The following is a 21,778-nucleotide window of genomic DNA, read 5'->3' as shown; positions in this document are numbered from 1 at the left end:
TGTGGAGATGATAAGGATTTGTACTTTAGAATGAAAGAGTTAGCGTTGACTAACAAGATTTTGTGATGAATTGTATTGGATATAGTTGTATATTTTGATTATGTAAATGTGATATAGTGAATGAAGTGAGGATTCATATGGAAGTGTAAATGATAAGTTCGATATAGAAACACGAAAAGTGTGCAAGGTGATGTGAAAATATTGTTTGACTCCTTAAAGTATATGTTTAATCACAATTGAAGAAGATTTAAAGTTGTGTTTTGGTCAAATGATGACGAAATACAAGTTTGGTATGGTTATAAGGTAATTAGAGAGTTATGAAGAAATAGATGGATTTATGATATAGAGTGATGAGATGGATTTTATCAACGTGATGAGTGACATTATATGGAATTTTAGAAAGGTCAAAGGAAAAATGCATAATCGAATGAGAGAAAACAACAATGGATTGGTATTACTGGTTATTGTTTATATGATAAGCAACAGAAGATGAATGTATAAACGAAAAAGATAGTTGGAAAACTAAAGGATTGAAAAGTAAGTTCTGATGATGACAAGAAAGAATAAGTCAGGAAGCAACATAAGAACATTAGAAGATATGTTCTTATTAAGATGTGCAGTGAAAATTCGAGGACGAATTTTCTTATAAGGAGGGAGAGTTGTAACATCCCAAACTATGGGTTAGTGACTAAATGGTAAAGTTTCAGAATTTGGTGATTAAAGTAGAAGAATGGATTAGTTCAATGATTTATCTGGAAATAAATCTTAAAAGTTGTTAGTGATTATCAAATGAAGTAGAGGACAAAATGGTCATTTAACTAATAAATGAATTAAAAATAAATATGATAAGTATATATATGTTAGAGGGGATAAGGATGAAGAGATATTCTCTTCATCTTCTTCTTCTTCTTCTTCTTGTACGAGAGAATTAAAGAGCCAAGCTTACAAAGGTAAGATTCCTTGTTAGCTGATTATTTGTTAATTTTAAGAGTGGGTTTTGATCATTAGGTAATACTTAAGCTTATGGAAAGCTTAAGTTGTCCTAAAATCAAAAGATAAAGAAGTTATGAAAGATTAAAGAAAATGAGTTTCTTAAGGAAATTCTGGAAAAGAGTTAGTAAGTGAATTTTGAGGAGTAATTTGACTTGTCATCAATCTAATTAAGGGATATGGAGTGTTAGAATTAGATTTAAAACATGTTAAAAATCTGGTATGATTCTTGAAGTTAATAAGAGGAGGGATTTAAGGTTAAGACGAGATAATTGATATAAATGAGTTTAAACAAGTATATGAAAGTTAGGAATATGAAAGGGGATGAAATATGAAGCATTTGAGTGAAGAGTTGATGATTTTCGGGTTCAAAAAGAGGTTCTGGGCAGAGTACATCGATGCATATTCATAGTGCATCGATGCATCAAGGTTAAAACCCATAAATTTGTTTGAAGGTGTATCGATGCACAGGTAGCGCATCGATGCACTCTTTTAAAATAGAAACATCGAATGCAATTAGTGCATCTATGCATAAGGCATGCATCGATGCATCCCAGTGATAATACAACATCGAATGCATTTTATGCACCGATGCATCAGTAGTGCATCGATGCATACTTTCATTGAAAGATGAAATTGGCATTTTTCTTAATCTAAAGAGTGAACCATTAGAGTATATTAGTTATAATACTAATATAGATCTATGTATGATTATGTAGATATAGAACGTGATCCCGTTCTGAATCAATTGAAGGATTAGAATCGAATCAAAGCAAAGCTAAGGTGAGTGCACATTATCTACTATATGAGGAAAATAAGACTTGTGATAAGTCTATTTCCAATAGCAAAATGCATGAATTCATAGAGGTATGTGTTTGTTATGATTTATAGGTGTGCATGAGTTATGTGTTATTGATAGATTCTATGATCGTAGGATGTAAACTATGTGATAAGTGACTATATGAAATTATGAGAACAAGAGATGACAATTTACATGTCATATGAAAACCAGAAGTGTTATAAGCAAAGTGGCATATATGTGATAAATGAATGATATGAAAAGTGAGATAAACAAAGTATGGTTGATATAGGGTAATATAAGAATAGTTCATAGGTGATATGATAAAGATGGAACCATATAGGAACATTAATTGAGTACTTGTTAATAAGTCATAAGGTTATATGCATAGGTAATATACGTTAAAGATGAAATATATATGAATATCAATAAGTTATGAGATAAGTTATATGATATTGATATATAGGCTAAATGAAAGTATACACATGAATACATATATAAGTTTATATGTTATTTTATATGCTATGGGATGTACCCATGAACATATGTGATGTGATATATGTTATGAGAAATGATATAAGTCATATGAAATGATTTACGTGAATACATGCACTTGTGATACATGTGATATGATATGAGATATATGGTTACACATACATGTGGTATGTGACAGAAGAGAAATAACAAGTGATATGAAATGTTATAAATAATAATGTCCATGTTATGTGATATGAGAGCTAGGGGTATAGTTGGCATGCCATGAGTCGAGGGTATACCTATGTTCTACGGAACATATGGACATAATTATCTATGTCTTTTGAGACATATGGACAGTATACCTATGTTCTAAGGAACATATGGATAGTTTACCTAGGTTCATCGGAACCTATAGACAGTTACCTAGGATCTTTATGACCTCTGGATAGGTCCTTCGGGACATTTATATGAGCTGTGGTGACAGCATATGTGTGCACAACCTCAATGTACTCACATACCTTAAGTTCTCACCAGTGTACATAGGCTAATAAAGAGATTAAACAAACATACTGAATGTGATATGTATACTATGGGTTTATAAAATGGTTATCAAAAGTAAGTGGTTTGAAATGTGTTACATGAACCATATGATGTTATATGTGTTTCTTAATGATGATATATGTTCATGTATGCTTTATGTTATATGAAATATTATATGTTTTATATGCCTCACTAAGTCATCTACTTAGCGTGTGATTGTTTCACACGTAGGATTAGAAAGCGAAAAGAGAAGTAAAGAGGAACAAGACAGGTCAGTTCTCCTTACCGATGGTCAGATCAGAAGAGAGGTGAATAATATATATATTTTTGTATATAAAGTTCTAGTTGGCATGTAATCAAAAGAATATATTGTATAAGCTCTGAATAGTTCTGTAAATGTTTTGAATAAGTTAAATGTTACAAAAGTTTTTTTTAAATTACTCACTATTTTATACAAGTAAATATTTTGAAAAGTCAATGTGACATCTCGGACTCGAATCCAGGTCGGGTATGGGTTGGGGGTGTTATATTTAATGGTATCAGAGCTACGGTTTAGCCGATTCTAGGCTTAAATCGAAGTTAGAAGTGTTTTAAAAAGTGTACATGCCAACTCAAAGTGAAAAATTCTGATATGATTGTGTAAGGTGTATGCTGTCTTGCTAATAAAAAAAATAGATTATTATTTGATAATAAAAGTATGATAATAAGAGCTTCAAAAGAAGTGTGAAAGGTAATAAACCTGAAGGTAATATCATTCACCTGCCCTGGCCAGGCAGGGAGAAGAGCGAACACCTCAGGAAACGCCTGTATAAAATTTGGAAAATTATTCTTCATGTTGAAGAATGTTCTGATGTGTTTTCAATTTATACTTCTTTAACTCATAGAATGAATGTATCAAATTAGTTGATAAAGTTGCGAGCACCCAAGTTCAAGGGTGGATTTGAGGAAGGTTCTATTGTTATAGACCTTTGGTTGAATGATATGATAGAAGGTTTTCATTTCTTCAAAATGGAGATGTTGAATTGAGTAGTTTTGTTACTACTTTGGTAAGTTAGAGTATTGTGGACAATTGTCACCATAAGAACGTTAAAAGATTAAATGATGTGATTAGAATTGTATAAGAGTTCAAAAATAAGTGCATTGATGACCAGTTTATAAGACAGATAAAACTGGAATGCACGAGCTTGAAACAAGGGAATTACACTTGTATGAGTATGATTATAAGTTTAATAAGCTAAGAAGAATTGCTGCTGAGTTAATTCCGACTAAAAATGATACATGTGATTTGTTGTTTAGGACTTGCGCCTTAAATTAAAGAGTGTTACTGGTTTTGAATTTGTTATCGTTTCAAGAAATGGTTAATTGTGTTAAAGCTTTAAAGAGAAAGAGCTCAGAATGAAAGTTTGGAGAATAAAATCTCATATGATTAAGAGAATTGGTGCTTCATATAGAGTTCATTACCATCAAAGAGAGGTAGAGATTCTGGTTTCTAACTTTAGATAAGGTATGAATTAGTTGTATCTCTGCCAGAGAATCAAATCTGATGAAGTCGGAAAGACTCAATTAGTATGGTCTGGTACTGAAAGATTAAATATGATAAAGGGTTATAAGGAAGTGCAGATTATAAGTTTGATTAGAAGTAAGAAAAAATATGTAAGGTTATATGAAGAGATTATGTGTATCGTAATACACAAGGATGAAAGAATGAGTAAAAGTTGGATTTTGGTGAATTAATTAGAAAAGGAAAGAAATCAATTGATTGATTTTTGATTTTGAGTAATAAGAATTGATGTTACTGTCTACAGGATAAGTAACATTATATGAATGAAATCAGAGTTATGAATTTGAAACAAAGGGATAGTATTGTGTATAAGAAAGAGTGTGGAGATGATAAGGATTTGTACTTTAGAATGAAAGAGTTAGCGTTGACTAACAAGATTTGTGATGAAATTGTATTGGATATAGTTGTATATTTGATTATGTAAATGTGATATAGTGAATGAAGTGAGATTCATATGAAGTGTAAATGATAAGTTCGATATAGAAACCGAAAAGTGTGCAAGGTGATGTGAAAATATTGTTTGACTCCTTAAAGTATATGTTTAATCACAATTGAAGAAGATTTAAAGTTGTGTTTTGGTCAAATGATGACGAATACAAGTTTGGTATGGTTATAAGGTAATTAGAGAGTTATGAGAAATAGATGGATTTATGATATAGAGTGATGAGATGGATGTTACTGTCAACGTGATGAGTGACATTATATGGAATTTTAGAAAGGTCAAAGGAAAAATGCATAATCGAATGAGAGAAAAGACAACAATGGATTGGTATTACTGGTCATTGTTTTATATGATAAGCAAAGAATGAATGTATAAACGAAAAGATAGTTGGAAAACTAAAGGATTGAAAAGTAAGTTTCTGATGATGACAAGAAAGAATAAGTCAGGGAAGCAACATAAGAACATTAGAAGATATGTTCTTATTAAGATGTGCAGTGAAAATTCGAGGACGAATTTTCTTATAAGGAGGGGAGAGTTGTAACATCCCAAACTATGGGTTAGTGACTAAATGGTAAAGTTTCAGAATTTGGTGATTAAAGTAGAAGAATGGATTAGTTCAATGATTTATCTGGAAATAAATCTTAAAAGTTGTTAGTAATTATCAAATGAAGTAGAGGACAAAATGGTCAAGAGATGACAATGATTTACATGTCATATGAAAACCAGAGAAGTGTTATAAGCAAAGTGGCATATATGTGATAAATGAATGATATGAAAAGTGAGATAAACAAAGTATGGTTGATATAGGGTAATATAAGAATAGTTCATAGGTGATATGATAAAGATGGAACCATATAGGAACATTAATTGAGTACTTGTTAATAAGTCATTAGGTTATATGCATAGGTAATATACGTTATAAGATGAGAATATATATGAATATCAAATAAGTTATGAGATAAGTTATATGATATTGATATATAGGCTAAATGAAAGTATACACATGAATACATATATAAGTTTATAGTTATTTTATATGCTATGGGATGTACCCATGAACATATGTGTGATATATGTTATGAGAAATGATATAAGTCTATGAAATGATTACGTGAATACATGCACTTGTGATACATGTGATATGATATGAGATATATGGTTACACATACATGTGGTATGTGACAGAAGAGAAAAACAAGTGATATGAAATGTTAAAATAATAATGTCCATGTTATGTGATATGAGAGCTAGGGGTATAGTTTGCATGCCATGAGTCGAGGGTATACCTATGTTCTACGGAACATATGGACAGAATTACCTATGTCTTTTGAGACATATGGACAATATACCTATGTTCTACGGAACATATGGACATAATTATCTATGTCTTTTGAGACATATGGACAGTATACCTATGTTCTAAGGAACATATGGATAGTTTACCTAGGTTCATCGGAACCTATAGACAGTTACCTAGGATCTTTATGACCTCTGGATAGGTCCTTCGGGACATTTATATGAGCTGTGGTGACAGCATATGTGTGCACAACCTCAATGTACTCACATACCTTAAGTTCTCACCAGTGTACATGGGCTAATAAAGAGATTAAACAACATACTGAATGTGATATGTATACTATGGGTTTATAAATGGTTATCAAAAGTAAGTGGTTGAAATGTGTTACATGAACCATATGATGTTATATGTGTTTCTTAATGATGATATATGTTCATGTATGCTTTATGTTATATGAAATATTATATGTTTTATATGCCTCACTAAGTCATCTACTTAGCGTGTGATTGTTTCACACGTAGGTTTAGAAAGCGAAAAGAGAAGTAAAGAGGAACAAGACAGGTCAGTTCTCCTTACCGAAGGTCAGATCAGAAGAGAGGTGAATAATATATATATTTTTGTATATAAAGTTCTAGTTGGCATGTAATCAAAAGAATATATTGTATAAGCTCTGAATAGTTCTGTAAATGTTTTGAATAAGTTAAATGTTACAAAAGTTTTTTTTAAATTACTCACTATTTTATACAAGATTTTGTGATGAAATTGTATTGGATATAGTTGTATATTTTGATTATGTAAATGTGATATAGTGAATGAAGTGAGGATTCATATGGAAGTGTAAATGATAAGTTCGATATAGAAACACGAAAAGTGTGCAAGGTGATGTGAAAATATTGTTTGACTCCTTAAAGTATATGTTTAATCACAATTGAAGAAGATTTAAAGTTGTGTTTTGGTCAAATGATGACAAAATACAAGTTTGGTATGGTTATAAGGTAATTAGAGAGTTATGAAGAAATAGATGGATTTATGATATAGAGTGATGAGATGGATGTTACTGTCAACGTGATGAGTGACATTATATGGAATTTTAGAAAGGTCAAAGGAAAAATGCATAATCGAATGAGAGAAAAGACAACAATGGATTGGTATTACTGGTCATTGTTTATATGATAAGCAACAGAAGATGAATATAAACGAAAAGATAGTTGGAAAACTAAAGGATTGAAAAGTAAGTTTCTGATGATGACAAGAAAGAATAAGTCAGGGAAGCAACATAAGAACTTAGAAGATATGTTCTTATTAAGATGTGCAGTGAAAATTCGAGGACGAATTTTCTTATAAGAGGGGAGAGTTGTAACATCCCAAACTATGGGTTAGTGACTAAGGTAAAGTTTCAGAATTTGGTGATTAAAGTAGAAGAATGGATTAGTTCAATGATTTATCTGAAATAAATCCTAAAAGTTATTAGTAATTATCAATGAAGTAGAGGACAAAATGGTCATTTAACTAACAAATGAATTAAAAATAAATATGATAAGGATATATATGTTAGAGGGGATAAGGATGAAGAGATATTCTTTTCATCTTCTTCTTCTTCTTCTTCTTGTACGAGAGAAAGAAAGAGCCAAGCTTACAAAGGTAAGATTCCTTGTTAGCTGATTATTTGTTAATTTTAAGAGTATGTTTTGATCATTAGGTAATACTTAAGCTATGGAAAGCTTAAGTTGTCCTAAAATCAAAGGATAAAGAAGTTATGAAAGATTAAAGAAAATGAGTTTCTTAAGGAAATTCTGGAAAAGAGTTAGTAAGTGAATTTGAGAAGGAATTTGACTTGTCATCAATCTAATTAAGGATATGGAGTGTTAGAAATCTGGTAAAAATCTGTATGATTCTTGAAGTTAATAAAGAGAGAGGATATAAGGTTAAAGACGAGATAATTGATTATAAATAAGTTTAACATGTATATGAAAGTTAGGAATATGAAAGGGGATGAAATATGAAGTATTTGAGTGAAGAGTTGATGATTTTCGGGTTCAAAAAGAGGTTCTTGGCAGAGTGCATCGATGCATATTCATAGTGCATCGATGCATCAAGGTTAAAACCCAGAAATTTGTTTGAAGGTGTATCGATGCACAGGTAGCGCATCGATGCACTCTTTTAAAATAGAAACATCGAATGCAATTAGTGCATCGATGCATAAGGCATGCATCGATGCATCCCAGTGATAATACACATCGAATGCATTTATGCACCGATGCATCAGTAGTGCATCGATGCATACTTTCATTGAAAGATGAAATTGGCATTTTTCTTAATCTAAAGAGTGAACCATTAGTATATTAGTTATAATATAATATAGATCTATGTATGATTATGTAGATATAGAACGTGATCCCGTTCTGATCAATGAGGATTAGAATCGAATCAAAGCAAAGCTAAGGTGGTGCACATTCTCTACTATATGAGGAAAATAAGACTTGTGATAAGTCTATTCCAATAGTAAATGCATGAATTCATAGAGGTATGTGTTGTTATGATTTAAATGTGTGCTGAGTATATGTGTTATTGATATGATTCTATGATCATAGGATGTAAACTATGTGATAAGTGATAAGTGACTATATGAAATTATGAGAACAAGAGATGACAATGATTTACATGTCATATGAAAACCAGAGAAGTGTTATAAGCAAAGTGGCATATATGTGATAATGAATGATATGAAAGTGAGATAAACAAAGTATGGTTGATATAGGGTAATATAAGAATAGTTCATAGGTGATATGATAAAGATGGAACCATATAGGAACATAATTGAGTACTTGTTAATAAGTCATAAGGTTATATGCATAGGTTATAAGTTATAAGATGAGAATATATATGAATATCAAATAAGTTATGAGATAAGTTATATGATATTGATATATAGGCTAAATGAAAGTATACACATGAATATATATAAGTTTATATGTTATTTTAATGCTATGGATGTACCCATGAACATATGTGATGTGATATATGTTATGAGAAATGATATAAGTCATATGAAATGATTTACGTGAATACATGCACTTGTGATACATGTATGATATGAGATATATGGTTACACATACATGTGGTATGTGACAGAAGAGAATAACAAGTGATATGAAATGTTATAAATGATAATGCCCATGTTATGTGATATGAGAGCTAGGGGTATAGTTGGCATGCCAAGAGTCGAGGGTATACATATGTTACGGAACATATGGACATAATTACCTATGTCTTTTGAGACATATGGACAGTATACCTATGTTCTACGGAACATATGGACAGAATTACCTATGTCATTTGAGACATATGGACAGTATACATATGTTCTAAGGAACATATGGATAGTTTACCTAGGTCATCGGAACCTATAGGCAGTTACCTAGGATCTTTATGACCTCTGGATAGGTCCTTCGGGACATTTATATGAGCTGTGGTGACAACATAGTGCACAACCTCAATGTACTCACATACCTTAAGTTCTCACCAGTGTACATGGGCTAATAAAGAGATTAAACAAACATACTGAATGTGATATGTATACTATGGGTTATAAATGGTTATCAAAGTAAGTGGTTTGAAATGTGTTACATGAACCATATGATGTTATATGTGTTTCTTAATGATGATATATGTTCAGTATGCTTTATGTTATATGAAATATTATATGTTTTATATGCCTCACTAAGTCATCGACTTAGCGTGTGATTGTTTCACACGTAGGTTTGGAAAGCGAAAAGAGAAGTAAAGAGGAACAAGACATGTCAGTTCTCCTTACCGAAGGTCAGATCAGAAGAGAGTGAATAATATATATTTTTGTATATAAAGTTCTAGTTGGCATGTAATCAAAAGATATATGTATAAGCTCTGAATAGTTCGTAAATGTTTTGAATAAGTTAAATGTTACAAAAGTTTTTTTTAAATTACTCACTATTTTATACAAGTAAATGTTTTGAAAAGTCAATGTGACACCTCGGACTCGAATCCAGGTCGGGTACGGGTTGGGGGTGTTACACAATTCTTATATTGTCGGGTTATAAAAACAATTAGTGCCCACGAAAATAATTTAATTTTTTTTATTAATGGTGTGAATATAAATAGTATATGTTCAAACACAACTCATATATACCTCTGTATATACGGGTAGAAGGATTTAATCTCTAATATAGACAATAAATTAAAATAATAATAATTTGCCTGCCTGGAATTCATACAGAAATTCAGAATTAACAATACTAATTAGGTAAATATACAAATAATTTCTCGATTATAGGATGATGCTTTGTTGAGTCACTGACTATTAAAGTTACAAATGATCCTTCGACTATAGGTGTTACTTTATTAAGTCCCCGACTATTAAAAGTAATAAAATGATCATTGGTGTTGCTTTGTTGAGTCACTCGACTATTAAAAGTTACAAAATGTCACCCGACTATTTAGTAGTCCAAACTCATTTTCGTTAAAAATTGACGACGGTCGCGTTGGATGTTAACTTGATGACTGAGATATGATAAAAATTTGATCACAAAATCTATCATATCTCGGCTAACAGGTTAACTCCAGCTTAGACTGTTATCAATTTTTAACGAAAAGGTCGAGTTGGAACATAATAAATAGTCGGTGACAATTTGTAACTTTTAGTAGTCGGGGGACTCAACAAAGCAACATCCTATAGTCGGGTGACCATTTTGTAACTTTTAATATCAAGTGACTCAACAAAGCAACACCCTATAATTGAGAGACTATTTGTGTACTTTAACCTACTAATTAATATATTTATAAAAATAGCAATAATAATAATACTTTATTGACTCCACCCTATCTTATTTTGTTAAAAATTTCACACGCAAAAGATAAAGAGGAAGGGAAAAAAAACTATATAAAGAAGGCAAGAAACTGAAGCAAACACTGTTTTAACCATCTTGTTCTTCTCAGTGGCTCCCCTAGTGAGTTGCCCCCCCGTCTGATTTGCTTCTTCAACCCCTCCACGCATGCACTTGAGTTTGCAATTTTAATCTTTAGTGATTTTAAACATTTTAACCTCCAACGTTACAATTTAAACAAAAGAGTCGCACTCTCTCCGTCCCATTAATTATACCCCTTTTGATTTTTAAAATGGTCTCATTCAAAACATCCTAATAGAAGAGTCAATAACAAGTAACACTTGTATATTATTTTTTACCCTTATCAAAATAAATCTATCAATCACTTTTTAGAAGTAATTTTATCATTTTCCTTTATTAAACATCTCCTAAAACTATAAGGATAATCAATGAATGACAAATTATAAAATCGAAGGAATAATATTTAATCACAGTCACTAACCCTTATTCTATATTTTTTATTCATTTTAGACCATCTACTTTTTAAACTTCAACTGTTTGTTAACTGGTATTTCCACCTCTATCTACGATGGAGTTTCTTACCCAAAATGAAACATCAGAGACAATACTTCAAAAATAAAAGGAATACGACTCAGTAATTATTTAATTAAACATTAAGAGTTTTTTTTTATCAATATGCCATATTAAGAAACATTTGCAATGTAATTAGGCTTGAAAAATCATCTAGTTTCTAATTCGATTATTGGTATTAGTTTCTCATGGTTCTTGAATGATCCGGTGTAGGTACATCAATGAGGAAGGACACGATGGAGGGTTTTACACGACCAGCAATCAAAGCAGTCTACAAAAACATAAATGAAAATTTCAGCGGGTGGGTTCAAAATTTTGCACCAAAAGCTGTGGGAGTGAACAATACAGCCGCCATAGCTGAATTTGAGAAAAGATTGGGGAGGATGAAACCAGTCCTCTATCAGTAGCATTTACGTGAAAACAAGGTTGGGCAAGGCCAGGGACATTTCCCCCATCTAAGAGCATATAATTTACTATCTAGGGTTCTAAATGAAGTTCTAATCAAGAAGTAGAAGAAATGTGGGATTCTGCAATAATTCAATGTACTTGCATTCAACATCAAACACTATTAACGTAATCAATCGCCTTCTGCAAGACGGATTTACTCTTTCCTCATCACCACGGACTCCTCGAATTACGATACTTCGTGAACAGAAACTGCAAATTTAAAAGCTCCATAAGTACCAGCGGGAAAGGATTCAAAAACAAAAGTACCAGCCTATACAGAAAACTTTTAAGGCCGTAATTAATTTTTGAAGGCCTAAAGCAAATAGTAAATGCACCTTCATCTTTTGGGTGGTAAGCTCAAACTAATTGCCCTCAAACAGAGCACGAATTACGTCTTCGTCTCCAAGTCGAATCTCCTGTCAAGATTGATTGAAATGATAACACATGTGCAATAATATTATAACATAACCAAAATCAAAAGGTCCTCACCTGATCAGATAAATGCCACAAATCTGTTCTCTTCGGATACTCCCGTAAAATTCCCTCAAACATAGATCTCCCTCTGTCAGGAACTCAGATTTGAACTCAATGTATAGCTGCCTGTGAAATGAACTTTATGTGCTTATGGCGTGGAAGGCATAGTAAAGCACGGTTTACAAACAGGTTGAACGACATCCTGCTGTTGGGTCAATAGCATCTGCACCGCCTCAACCAAACCTGAAATTTCCTACTATTTTAAAATTACATTTTACCAAATATCTGGAAAGAAAAATTGATACAACTCATAGAAACCTTGCATGAGTGCTTAAACTTCCTGCTCATTTTGTCAAGTAGCATCGGCCAATTTTTGTTGCTCTGTTCCTCTCGTACAAACCAGAAGGCAAAATGTACCTTTTTGGGATCACAATACAGCAATGCTTTGAAATACCTTTTGCACAGCTTCCTGAATAACATCTCAATTGAAGTATGGTGTAATTTGAAACAACGAAATATTCATTAAAAGATGCATGTAGATTCAATGTTACCTCTGGAGGATTCCCATACTGATTCTCCAAAGTAAAGTAAGCCACCCAGATATTTAGCTTCTCGTTCTTCTCGAAGTTTATGGTTCTCAAAGCCCTGAAAGAAAAAAATAACATTGAAGATAAGTTAACAAATATTTGAAAATAACAGTTTTCTACAGTGGGTATAGATCTCTAATTCGGGACTTCCATTTTTATAACCTCAATACATTTACTCTTCAACCGTTTTTTTGAGTATCAGTCCATTTTTATAACCTCAATACATTTACTCTTCAAACCGTTTTTTTGGAGTATCAGTGTGGCAAACTCCAAAAAGAAGATATAACTTCTAAAACGAGCCTCAGAAAATAATGAAATAAATCAATGTCCCATACCCCCCTCACCCGGCCAAAAAGCTAGAAAAGCATTCTAAAATTATGAATGCTTACACATGGGAAAATGAGGGCTTCTGGTACAAAAAATTCTTTAGAAGTATAAATTCCAGTCGAATCACGATGACCCAATATTCTAAACTACAACTTCGACCAACAAAGATGCTAATCATCCCGGCAAAACAAACCTATAACTATAGAGACTAAAGAATTTGGCTCACAAGCTACCAACTACCCAAGTAAACACTAGAGACGATAAGTAAATGAACATGTTAGCATGGACACTCTAATTTAAACATACATATTTATGACTGTTTGATTGTCTTAAAATTCTAAATCATACCAAAAGGGTCTGATATTAGTATACTTTCAGCAATAGCTCGGGCTTTCTCGATATCAGCTGAATTAAGCAGGAAGCCATATATTTAATCCAAACAAAACTGCTTAGGAGAGCTCCTAACAAGTTTTCTCAAATTCATCAGCAGTTCTTGGTACATCCTTCTCCAATTGTCTTTCCTCAGCGGCTCTAATTTCTCGCTCCCTACAAAGGATAGTTTTCAATAATAGAATAGAGTTAAGAGTCGGGACAACCATCCCTAGACTAGAAAAAACAAAGAGAATTAAGGGAAATTAATGACCTCTCTTCCTTGCTTTCTTTTTTTCCCGCTTCTTGCTCTTCTCATCAATGGTGATTGTCTCGTTATTATTTGCTTGATTTTGACTAATATTCATATCAGCTGTTCAATGTCATATAGTGACCTCAAGTGGAGGAAGAAGCTCTTGATTCTGCTTGGGCAAGAACAGAGCTTGCTCCACTTTCATACTCATGTTCATCCCAGGAATGCTATCTGTCAACTGTATCGACCTTGCCTCATCATCCATGACATCAGTCTCTTCAATGTCTTCATCAGAGTCTTCTTTTTCAGTGATGTCGTGATGTCATTATCATCAGTAAAATATGAATTTTTCATACCAAGGGAAATCCGGTGTTTTTCCTCATCCAACTGACAAAAAGGTTCAAAGAAAAGAAAGAAATAAGAACCTAAATTACAGAGACTTGAGAGGGACTATTAAATGATAGAGGAAAAGTTAAGTGAAAAATGTTCATTAACCAGCACTATCCAATTTTATAATTTAATAAACATTATAGAATATAAGTAAAGAATGGATCTGGAGTTAATGGGACACTATTGTTCTAACAGTATAATGAATACTCATATTTGTACTCCAAATGCAAGTAACTTCTTAAAAGAAACATATCCCATATAATTGTTTGCGGTTGAATTAATACGAAATATGTGTTATTATTAATTATGAATGCAATACATGTAAAGATTATAACTTTTCTTTTATTTTAGAAAATTTTCCATAAAAGGGTTTATAAAGCTTGCTCAACCTCAAAATTAATAGACACCGACATAACCTAATACTCTTTCCTAAAGTTTCTCAGAACTGATATTAACCTTTAATATCTTTGCTTTAACCTTCTCCCCTGCAGCATATTTTAGTTTGGATGTTCTCAATGTGATCATCTGAAAGCTCGGAGACATGACAAAGTCCAACCTGGCCAGAAAAACAAGCATAGAGATAAACAGTTAAACAGAGAAACCAGGTATAGAGATAAGAAGGGCAAAGAAGAGATGAATACTAAGAAATTGACAAGTCCATAGCCAGCTAAATATGATGCTTGTCGAAATAGTGGTTGTAAAATATTCTTTTGATTGATATTTAAGAGTTGGCAAAAGCATGGCACAATTCATTCCTTACCATGTTTGTGTTGGTCAAGAGTGATGAACAACCATATGACTCCACACGCCTGATCCTGCCGAAACCATATCTCCAATGTGCAGGCTACTGAAGTCACTAACTGCAGATTTTGAAGCATCGTTAGCATTTGATTTTTTCAAGGTAACTTCTACTCTCGCTTTGACAATGGCTCGACTGTTAATACCCTGCGCATTGTGATAACTTATAAGCACCAATATCTTTGGTCAGTAAGGAACAACCAAAAAATACTAAACCAATTACCTTCCAGATACAAGCTTTCCAATTGGAATTCCTTCATCGGGTCATCAACATAGCCGTCGATAAATTTGACAGGAGAATTTTTGCATCTAACTTCTTTGAGAGCATAATAAAGCATCCTTTGGCATAACATTTTTAACATAACCCTATCAATCAAAGAATTACCATGAGCTGAAGTTATAATTCAAGCAGTTATTGAACTAAGATTAAAAAATAAAAAGCTACATCGATACATTTCAAATACTGGCACCCAATGTTTGAACCAAGGAAATCAGTCTCAAAGCACATTGAAGTAATTGAAATTGCAAGATTTTAAAATGCACGATCTCTGTAGGTTCCATCCTTTAAATGGAAAATGTTCCTCTTTGGAATATAGAAGAATAATGTTGCATATTGCAATGTCAGAGACCATTGAAGGCAATTTTCTAGAATAAATGTGAAAACAAGAATTACATCATTGAAATCACAGCATCTCTAAAAAGAAATTGGAGATGCAAACCCATTTGCATATTTTGGCAAAAAGTAAAAATCATACTTTTACAGACATATTGGGACAAAAATCCTCAATCTTTTCAGGACGCTTGCCTATAGAATCCCTGTTCAGAAGCAATTTAGTTTTTAATCAACCAAAAGATAAATTTCATGTCAGCATTGACGATGGCAGCAGAAATATGAACAAAGCCCTTTATGGCTCATTAATAAATATGTTCCATTCATTCAACAATGCAAATTAAGATGTCATGTATTTCTTGGAGATTCCACAGTTCAACATGATCAATTAAGAGACTAAAAGAAGACTAGCTCTAGTGATAATTGAGATAAAAGGAATATTTTCTGTACATTGTTTAACTATGTTCATTATCAGAGTAATGCTAGAATGAAAACTGAACTAATTCAAACAAAAATATTTATTGACTAAAGAGCTACAAGAGACCGTCAAAAGAAGCATAATAAAATAGCTCTCGACGTGTTGCAGTAATACAAAACAAGAAAAAAAAATTGTCAATTACATATTTTATATTACAAAAAATGGGATAAAAGAAAGTTATGATAGTACAACGTAGTTGAATAACAATTGCCTTATACCTTTCTTTATAGAAAAGTGTTTAAACTGTACAGATATAAATACTGAAACTCTCACTTCGCTCATTCTCTGTGAATAATTACCATTTGGAATTCTCTTTTACTTGGTCAATGTCAATATGCAAATGATATATTTCCTCACAGAATAGTTATCCAAAACACTTGAAAGATATTAAAAATAGTGTACAAACAGATACGGAGAGCTAGATACCAGAATATCCAGATTTTAACAAGTTACCATATATCATACACAGAAGAAAATAACTTACAAATCACTGCCATGTTCTGAAGGACTCTTGGGACATGCCATCCAAGGAAACCGTAAAGATAAATCGATGTGAATAGTTCCCTTGCCTGAGTGGCTGACTTCTAGGACTTTGCACTTAATGAATTGTCCCTCATGATATCCAGATAGTGGATCTGATTCCCATGCATCCTTCAGTTCAGTAAAATGAACCCTACCAAAATATTAGGACCAATTTGCACAAGCAATTCCTATATCAGGAAGTATTTTGGAAATTCTACCACCTATAACATCCCTTCATGTATATGAGTTGTCACACACTCATCTGAAATGTTATTATCTGATTCGCCGTCAACATTTCCAATAGAAAGTGCACCTAGAGGGTGCCGGACTACTCGTAACAACTTTTTGTTCTGTTGACATTTAAAATGTAACCAGAAACACGCTTCCCAACTTTGAAGCGTTCCTGGAATTGCTGGAGCTCATTAGGTTCACATGCACTATCAAGAATAAATAGTTGAGCTTTCACATGACGAGATATGGTAAACCACACCCATTCACGGTCCACTTTGTAAACATAGCCAGTGACAAGTTGTTGAAAACTTAAACTCATCTGATGTAGAATTGGCACCAATTTCCCAGTACCTGGATAAGGATCAAAATTTAGATTTCTGCAATAACTCTAGAACCACTATCAAGAAAACATATTTAGGGTAAGACTTGTGGTATACATATTTTGTAAGAGCCCTATGAACTAGGAACTACAGAAGCAATGTATAGCAATCACAACTGACGTGGAAACTTCTGATAAACAACTAGAGAAAGCAACTAAAGTTCTGAGGTTTTTCCACTAAAATTGGATAGATACTGTTTGATGAAACCTTTAAAACCAATCGGCAAAACTCAATAGCTGTCCCAACATGAATTTAAGACAACATGAAACCCGATGCCTATCAGATGTGAGATAATACCCTTAACACCCCACCACTTAGCTCACAGAGCTTACATATGGACAATGTCACCAGGGTAGTCAACCTCCCTTAGGGTTAGGGCAAGATCAACGACAACGAATCCTAGGTCATTGCACCATGTAAAGTATCCGACCTAAAGTCAATTGACAATATGTGGAGGGGCCCAACTTGAATATAAGACTACATGAAATTGAATACTTGTCAGATGTAGGATACATTACAACAGTTACAAAGACAGTAGGGGAGTAACTAGACCAATAGAAGTTTCCAATAAATTGTCTTACCAGAAGCAAGGTGGGTTTAATTGACAAATCCCAGAGGTGTCCCTTCTGATTAGCCTTTCCCACGATCCTTGCAGTGATGGTCTGCCCAACTTTGAAGTTCCCAAATGGTTTTTCAAGAACATTATCATCGTTAACCTGCCAAAGAGACACGTGACATTAAGCATACCTTGTAATGATATGAAACAATATAGAAATGCATTGAATTTGAAGGTTATCACATAAATAGTTAGCAACAAATTAAACTGAAACTGATAATTCACCTCTGTTATATGAACCCGTCCACGAAACCAATTCCAAATTTCAATCTCAACTCAAGGGGTATTATTTCAGTAACCTGTGAAGCAATCACGCACAGCATATATTCTAAGAAGTATTTCAAACAATCAGGAACGACGATACAGGGAAAAACAAAGTTCGAAAGATCTAACAAATAATTCTGTAAATTTTAACAACAAATGAAAAGGAGATGAAACAATTACCTCTGCTGGAACCAACGATCCCACGTTGTAACTAGACTTCCTTTTGCCCGCTTTGAACTAGAAGTCTCAGTGACCTCACTAATAGAATTAAGGAGCAAGAGCCTTCCTGATGTTGCAGGACTTGGAAGCCCATAACAGTAGCAATAACCCTGTATCAATCATCTTGAGTGAGGCTTGATAGGCACTTGTAACCATACAATTAGCATTCAAGAAAACTACTGGACTGGACTTGCAAAGAAAAGAACAAATAGAAATGGCACCTTATCATAAGACAAAGATACAGATGCTACTGAAGCAATCAAACAATGGAGGACATTAACTCCAAAAAATAAATCTCACCTCTGCCCATTCACAAATTGCTTCTGAGAAGCTTCTGTGTATTGTAATCTGCTATTGATGCATACCCTATGGCATAGTTTACTCAGGAATTGCAATAACCTAATAGAACATTAAAATAATTTCAGAAGTCATGAGGCAATTACAATAAGTTAACAACAAATTTAACATAATTGATTACTTACCAAGTAATGCTCTTTCACAATCTCCACAACGGCATTTACCGTTTGGTGCAGCTCTAAGTCCTTGGGAGCTTCTCTTTCGCGCTTCTAAAGTCGAGATAGCTCAAGTTAGGCTCAAAACAAAATCTACCGGAAAAGGTCAATGTTCAAATATTTTGCAAGAAAAACAATAATTCATTTTTTCATCTGATATATATACTTATCAAGGCTGCACATAAAATGTCTAAACCTTTTTTTGAGTTTGGCCTTTACATCTTGCCTCATGTGATTTCTCAACAAATTCATGCTTTAAGAACTAGGCGTTCTGCCTTGTCAACATCAAGAACTGCAGCATGTACAACAGATCCAGTTTCCAAAGAAAGTCCGCCTACTGAAAATTTAACAATACATCGGATGTCACTTGTTGCAAGAAATAACATATCATAAAGAAAACAAAATTTTACGAGAAATTACATACATTGATAGCGTGTGATAAAGCCCAGAACATCATTATATTTGTCAAAACTGACAACTACTCCAATATCCTTTGCCTCTCCAATTTTTCCCTCAATGACGCTGCCAATATTAAATCCTTCAACCCACTTCAACTCGGATCCATCAGAGTCCGATGATTGCAGCTTAGCAATCTAAATTCAAAAAAGACATGCAAAGTTTATTGTCAAAATATAGCAGAATCCAGTCACAAACATCTACCTCTCAATAACTTAAGGTGAAAATAACAATTAATAACAGAAAGTTAAATGTTATTGCTGCTTTGTCTGTCAATAATAATTAATAAAGACACATCTTAATGAACCTCGAACAACAATAGCAATATTTTAATGTAGAGAAATAAATTGTGGTGAAAATGCAATATGTGCATTTAGTTCAAATGTTCACAACATAATATCGTCAACATCCATCGTACATAAATTTAGCCACCTAAAGAACATTCGATATTTTCTCAAAGCAATAATGCTCATTTTTGTCTTTACACCAGCATCACCCACCAAGACTAGATGGGTATTGCAGATTGGAAAGAACAAGGGTAATCAATCAGAAACATGATACATGATGTAGGAGCAAACATCTGTATACATAAATATAAATGTGCATCATCAGAATATAAAGGAAGCTAGGTATTTTGTACTAATCAAGTATTTTAAATAATGCCATGAAAAAATTTAAAATAGAAATATGAAAGACTCATAAGTAAAACAGATTTCAATTTATTATAAGAAACAGTCTAAACTTTCTTCAACCAGACACAATAAAGCCGACCTTCAAGCCCACAGAGGATTACTACAATGTATTTCATAAAGCATGTTTTGCAATTATTTGGTAGTAATAAATAGAAATAAGTATTCTTGAATATGAATCACAAGTACAAAGTTCCTACAATGCCCAAGAATATACCTTATCCTCTACAGTAAAGTATTCTTGAATAAAGGTTGCATCCATTGAAGAACAACATGATTGCTTCAAAGAAAGTGTTACTCTAGCTGTTTCACTATTTACCTGGAAGAAGGATGGGAGTGTGGAACAACAAAAATAGCTTGCTTAACGCTTCAAATATGAAACAGATTAAAGAATTCAGTTTCAGATAGTTTACTGACATCGAGTATACTACTGCGAACAGATTGGCCAATGTAAAAGGCTCCTGAGAGATCAGATTTATGGTCATCCATTGCCTTCAAAATACATAGAGGGAACAAAGGACATCAGATGACGAGTAGATCAACAAATATTTGCCGAAACAGTTACATAAGAAACTAAAAGATATCAGTTACCTTGCTTCGAGGTGAAAAGCCAGTCAATCGCCCAAGAAAGCGGACAAAGCAACCAGTTTCAATTAAATTACAAACATAACCCTGGTTCACAAAAATGAACAAATAATTTCAAAACAGTTAATCAAACTGCTTTATAATTTAACTGATGATGAATAAAGAGCATCTGCAAACAAAAACACGAGTACTAGTTAAAAAACAAAGCAGGCAACACAGTTGCTTACATGGACCACTGTGTTAGGTTGTATCTGATTTATATCAGAAGGTAGTTCTTCAGCTGACTTGATGAGGGAGAACTTTGCAGAGAGTAAAATATTATTTCCCTCAATATCTACAATAACATGAGAAAGCTCAAGAAACAGATTGGAAAACTAAATGCTGAAGGAAAAGAAAAGCACCATATGGACAAATCCGCATTGCTAGAAGAAAGGAGCAATGAATTAAAGAACATAGAATCTTTCTTTAAGATGAAGGTTGAAACAGAAAGTAAATAAGTTAAGAAGATCCATGAAGCAAACATGCACACAGGAACACATACACGCATAAATGAAACCTGGATACATACTTAAAAGTATGCTAGACAGAACGAACACAGCAAGCTAAAGAAATAAGTGGCTTTTACTTTGCAAAAATAAGGTTTTATGACAGGACTACTGCCTAATGCAGTTCAATGAGAAAAATAGAAGTTCAATCATCTTCAAGTTGATTTGATTCCCTTAGATATAGTAAATATGGAAATTAACCAAGAATAATAACTACTAAGCAAGTACATGTTTATGAGGTTAACTATAACAACTACCTAATCAACAACCCACTGAACAAGAAAGCAGGAAGTATTTTAAAAGGTCAAATTTCTTGTCTTGCTGTGAATATCTTTGATTAAGGTGTTATCCTCTGCATCTAATTAAAAGAATGATACAAGATGACTACAGGGTTAATCATGCATTCATCTCCCTGATCCCTAAGAAACTTAATCCAGAAAGTTTAGAAGACTACAGGCCAATTAGCCTTG

General features: G+C 33.0%; 1 pseudogene; it reads right to left on the bottom strand.

Annotated features, from left to right (window-relative positions):
- Positions 1–11,955: 11,955 nt before the first annotated feature.
- LOC120131264 overlaps positions 11,956–21,778 on the bottom strand; it is a 28,353-nt pseudogene continuing 18,530 nt past the window's right edge.

The sequence above is a fragment of the Hibiscus syriacus genome, unplaced genomic scaffold (assembly GCF_006381635.1).
Source record: "Hibiscus syriacus cultivar Baekdansim isolate YM2019G1 unplaced genomic scaffold, ASM638163v2 tig00110551_pilon, whole genome shotgun sequence".
Classification (NCBI taxonomy): domain Eukaryota; kingdom Viridiplantae; phylum Streptophyta; class Magnoliopsida; order Malvales; family Malvaceae; genus Hibiscus; species Hibiscus syriacus.
Note: the sequence above shows the minus strand (reverse complement) of the source record. Positions and strands in the feature narration are given on the sequence as shown.